Genomic DNA, 6000 nt, shown 5'->3' on the forward strand with positions numbered 1-6000 from the left:
TCTTGTCGGTGTCAATCACCTCGAGGAGTTTCACGATATTTGGGTGATCTAAAGCCTTCATGTTCCCAATTTCTTGGAAAGGTTCCCAGTACCCAGAGGAGGTTAGATCCAGTTTCTGAATGACCTTGACGGCAACCTCTGTCCCGGTCCGAATGTGCCGGGCCAACTTCACCTTGGCGAACCTACCTTCGCCGATGGTGTGGAGGATCTCGTAGTTCTCAATACGAGCCTCGTTGTCAGTAGAGGTGGCCGTGAGGCCCTGCATGGTGGTGAACTGCTAAACTACACTAGCCAGCAATGCTAACTATGCTAACTAACAATGCTAACTATACTAACAATGCAAAGTATGCTGACTATACCAATTGTACTAACTATGCTAATAAACTGTTAAGTATACCAACTACACTATTCCAGTGATACTAGCTATACTAACTGTACTAAGAGCACTAACTAATACTAACTATGCTAATAAACTATTAACTATACCAACTACACTAACTATTCCAGTGATACTAACTATACTAACTGTACTAACAGCACTAACTAATACTAACTATGCTAATAAACTATTAACTATGCCAACTACGCTAACTATTCCAATGATACTAACTATACTAACTGTACTAAGTGTTAATAACGATACTAACTATGCTGATAAAGTATTAACTATACGAACTACGCTAACTATTCCAACGATACTAACTATGCTAACTGTACTAATACTAGCAATACTAACTAAAAAAAACTAGGATAAATGAGAAAAATAACAAAAAACAACTAAGATAAAATAAGAAAAAATAACAAAAAAGAGCTAAGGTAAAATGAGAAAAAGAACAAAATGAGGAAAAGACCAAAAGGAAGGTAAAATGAGGGAAAAAAACAAAAGAAATAAATGGGAAAAATTGAGAAGAAAAACAAATTAAAAGAAAATGATAAAAAGACAAAAATAAAGAAAAATGAGAAAAAGGCAAAAAAAAAAAACAAAAACCAAGGAAAAATGAGAAAAATAGACAAGAGAAAAAAATCAACAAAATGGCAGGAACAAGGCAAAAAACACACTAGCTGGGGATCAACGCTCTCAGGTCACCAAAAACAGCTTCCTGGGCTCTAAGGACCTGGGCCCAGCTGGGGTATTTTATAGGGTGAGTTTCATCACAGTGGTGCCCTGTGAGCAAGGGCAAGAAACGGACCAATCAGGGCTGGGGATAAGCCACAGTGGTTTTCTCACTTTTTCAGTTCAAGTCCCCTTTACACTTAGGAAAAAGGATCCCAAAGAGACTTTTCTTTATGTGTGTTAATAGAGATTGGTATTTGCTGTGATAGAAATTAAAATCTGTAGGGTGCTTCAGTGGCCTTTTCCTTTGTAGTTTGAAAATCTGTAATAATTTTAAAGACCACATAACATCTACACTTGAAGTATTCAGTTCCTTTTCCTGAAACTCTGGTCTCAAAATAAATGTTACAACTTAACTGACTACATGATATAATAGGAAAACGTTCTGGTGCATAAGACACTGATAAGGTACATCATTCATGTCTGTGAAGCTGCGAGAAGATTTGCCAGGAGGGTCGTGAGCAGATTTCTCATCAGGAGCCTCGGAGGCCAGATGGCAGGGGTCAGTGTATTCCAAGTGTTGAAGGAAAGAGGCTGTTGACCGAGAATCCTATATCTAGCAAAACTGTCCTTCAAAAACAAGGGTGAAGTTAAGTCATTGCCAGCTAATCAAGAGTTGAGAGAGTTCTTAACCACCAGACCTGCCTGCAGCAGGGAGATCTTCAGGGTGGTGTGAAGGACCCTGGACAGTAATACAAAGCCTTGTGAAGAATAAAGATCTCTGGTAAGAGCAGATAGCTGGGCGATTAGAAAAGCTAGTCCTAATGTTCCTTTGGTTTCTATTTGATTTAAGGGACTATCATAGAATTAAAAACATGAACACACACAAATCATCACCTTGTTTCTAATCTTTTTTTTTTTTAATTTGGGGGTGGGGAGAAATCTGCTTGTTCTCTAAAATGAATGTATGTGTCTGACCTCATGGATTGCATTTAGAAATCATAGTGTCTCTGTCTTCCAATGCAAAAGTAAACCAAGGTCGGGTCCCTTTGAATGCAGCAGCTCAAGAACAGAAGCTACAAGATAGATGGATTTGAGGCAATAGGAATAAGAGCAGGCTTCAAGAAAAGAAGCAGAGGAACACTAAGTAATATGTGCACAAAAGTCTCAGAACCCTTATTCCAAATACCACCTTGAATAATATTATAATAAAAAATATTTGGGAAAAAAATTTTGAGAAATGTGTAGGACCTTGCATTAGCCTGCTGGACACCATAAGAGAAAACCACAGACTGGGTGCCTTAAACAGTAGAAATTACTTTCTCACAGTTCTAGAGGCTAGAAGTCCAAAATCAAGGTGTTGTCAGGGTTGGTTTTGGTCAGATGCCTCTTTCTGGCTTGTAGACAGCCATGTTCTCACTATGTCCTCACATGGCCTCTTCTGTGTGCACAGAGAGAGAGAGAGTTCTGGTGTCTCTGCCTCTTCTTCTACAGACACTATTCCTATCGGATTAAGGCCCCACGTTTATGGCCTCGTTTAACCTCTAACCTCCTTGTAGACCCTGTCTCCAAATAGTCACATTGGTGGTCAGGGCTTCAATATATAAATTTTGAGGGGATATGAATTGGTCCATAACATTCTGCCCTTTCCACCCCCAAAATTCATGTCTTTGGCATATGCAGAATACACTCCATCGCAATATCCCCAGAAGTCTTAACCCATTCCAACATCAATTCCAAGCCCAAGGTCTCATTAAATTTCACCTGATCAGGTATGGATGAGAAATGACACATAAAATTAACCATCACAGAACCTATACAGAAAAATATCACACATTGTTGAAACACATAATAGAAAAGTTGAACAGTACTATAAAGATGTCCATTCCCTTAAATGAACTGAAACATGTAATTCCAATTCAGATGACAGTAGAATTCTTTTTTTGGAACTTAAGATAATTTTGACATTCGTATGGGAGAATGAGTGAGGACAAGACATTTTTGGGAAGGCAAATTATTCGAGGTATAGAAAGACGTTCCTTATCTGATGTCAAAGCGTGCTGCAAAACTGTTGTAAGTAAACTAGTGCAGCGTTAGTGCAGGAGTAGACATGAGTCATGGACTATAATTAGAGTATAGGAACAGACCCATGAGAAATGAGTTTAAAGTTCAAAGGCAGGTCATCACAGAGGGAGGAATAGTTTAAAAAATAAATACTATAAAACTACGAAAAGATTTTTTTCAGGACATTAAAGATCTAAATAAATGAAACGATATCTTCTACTTATGGATCAAAAGACTTAATATTATTCAGATGACAACACTGCCCAAATTAATCTACAGACTCAACACAATCCCTATCAAAATCCCAGCTTCTTTGCAGAAATTGACAAGCTGATCCTAAAATTCATATGGAAATATAAAGGACCCAGAATAGCCATAACGATCCAGAAACAGGACAAAGCTGGAGGGCTCAGATTTCTCAGTTTCAAAACTTACTACAAAACTATAATAATCAGGACAGTGTGGTACTAGCATAGAACAGACACATAGATTGATGAAATAGAATTGAAAGTCTGGAGATAAATCCATGTTATCTATGTTGATTGAGTTTCTACATGGGTGACAAGACCATTCAATGGGGAAAGAATCATCTTTTCAACAAATGGTGCGGGACGACTGAACATCCACATACAAAAGAATGAGCTTGGACTCCTAGCTTATAACATGCACAGAAAAGTTAAGTCAAAATTTATCAGAGACCTAAATTTATGAGCTAACATGATGAAGCTCTTGGAAGAAAGTGTGGCCATGAATCTTCATGCTTTGGATTAGGAGACAGTTTCTTAGATGTGACACCAAAACCAGAAGCTACAACAACAACAAAAAGAGAGACGCTGGACTACATCAAAATTAAAACCTTTTTTGCTAAGGACAGTATCAAGAAAGTGGACAGCCCACAAAATGGGAGAAAATATTTGAAAATCATAGACATGAAAGGGAACTTGTTTCTAAAGTATATAAAGAACACTCACAATTCAATAATAAAAACACAGATAACCTGATTAAAATTTTGACAAAGGATCTGAATAGACGTTTCTCCAATAAAGATTTACAAGTGGCCAATAAGAACAGGAAAAGGTACTCAGCATCTTTAGACATTAGGGACATGCTAATCACAAAGAGAGATAGTAAGCAAGTGTTGATGAGGACCTGCAGAAATTGGAACTGAATACATTGTGAGCAGGAATGCAAAATGGTCTAGCCACGTTGGGAAGCAGTCTGACAGTCCCTCAAAAGGGTAGATGTATGGTTACCATATGACTCAGTGATTCCACTCCTAGGTATGTACCGGAGAGAAACGAAAACAGGTTCACACAAAAGCTTGTACGTGAATGTTCATAGCAGCATTATTCATAACAACCAAAAAGTGGGAACAACTCAAATCAAACCCATAATAAAATTCCAAAAATTGGCAATAACTGATGGATAGATAAAGGTGGTATATTTGTACAATGGAATATTATCTGGCCAGTAAAAAGAATAAAGGACTACTATGTATAACAATGTGGATGAACCTTACAGACATTATGGTCAGTGAGGGAAGGCAGACACAAAAGGCCACATAGTGTATGATTCCACTTATATGAAGTGTCTACAATAGGCAAGAATATTTCATTACACATTAAATCTAGAGACAAAAGTAGGTTAACAGTTGTCTAGGCCTCGGGGGAGAGGCTGTGGGAGGAACCGGAAGTAGCTGCTAAAGGGAACAAGGTTTTCTGGGGGGATGTTGATAATGCCATTTTTTTAAAAAAAAAAAAAAATTATTTCATTTTGGCTGCGTTGGGTTTTCGTTGCTGCATGTGAGCTTTCTATAGTTGCGGAGCATGGATTTCAGTAGTTGTGACTTGAGGGCCCAGTAATTGTGGCACACTGGCCTAGTTGCTCCGAGGCATGCGGGGTCTTCCCGGACCAGGGTTCAAACCCATGTCCCCTGCAGTGGCAGGCGGATTCTTAACCACTGAGCCACCAGGGAAGTCCCGGTGAGAATGTCTTAAAATTGATCGTGGTGATGGTTGCAGAACTCTAAAAGCCATAACAGTAAGTCCCCTCCATATGAACGAGGTCCATTCTGAGAGCATGTTCGTCAGTCCAATTTGCTCATAAGTCCAACAAAGTTAACCTAGGTACCCAATTAACATAATCGGCTATATCGTACTGTACTGTAATAGGTTTACAATACTTTTCTCACAAAAATGCATAAAAAACAAACATAAAAAATAGAGAAAATATTTTAAACCTTCCAATACAGTACCTTGAAAAGTACAGTAGTACAGTACAACAGCTGGCATACTGGGGCACATTCACGTCTTTGAAAGTTCCCAACTTGAAGGTTTGTATGTAGGCGACTTACTGTAAATTGTATCCATTAAAGAGTCTGGTCAATTACAGATTGGCCCTGTCCTTTTCCTTTCTCCAGAGGTGGTCTAAGTTTCTGGGGGCAAAGAGGAGGAAGGGAAACTCAGGTATCTGTCTGGCTCTGAAGGAGGGCTGTCTGGTCCTCAGAGCTGGGCTTCCATCCTCCCTAACTTCCTTTGGGGACAGCGGATCCCTGGAGCTAGTGTTTGGCAAGGCTGCCACAGCAGCTGGGTTTGGAACCCCAGCATGTGTGAGCTCATGGTGTTGTTTATACTGCATTATGCTTTTGTTCCAGTGTCCTGGTCGTTGCCTGGGTCGCGCTGTGAGGATGCAGCAGCAGCATATCGTTTGTCAACACCCCAACAGTTCTGAGTCTGGCTGTGATGACAGAAGGAGGTACCGGCCCCACCCTAGGGCAGCACACACCCTCTCCCACCTCAGATAGTGACTTTGACCGCCTGAAAATGGCGTCATCTCTGCTGTGTACCACCTCTCATAATGGAGAGTTCCTACTAAACGATGAT

At 39.6% G+C, this 6000-nt stretch overlaps 1 protein-coding gene across 1 annotated transcript in view; it reads left to right on the forward strand.

Moving 5' to 3' along the window:
* LOC130843990 (vacuolar protein sorting-associated protein 33B-like) overlaps window positions 1-6000 on the forward strand; it is a 28108-nt gene extending 22108 nt beyond the window's left edge. The window contains exon 4 of the mRNA XM_057719959.1: window positions 5772-6000. The gene's annotated coding sequence lies outside the window, so the exon portion shown is untranslated. The remainder of the gene's footprint in view (window positions 1-5771) is intronic.

This window comes from Hippopotamus amphibius, chromosome 2 (assembly GCF_030028045.1).
Source record: "Hippopotamus amphibius kiboko isolate mHipAmp2 chromosome 2, mHipAmp2.hap2, whole genome shotgun sequence".
Lineage (NCBI taxonomy): Eukaryota > Metazoa > Chordata > Mammalia > Artiodactyla > Hippopotamidae > Hippopotamus > Hippopotamus amphibius.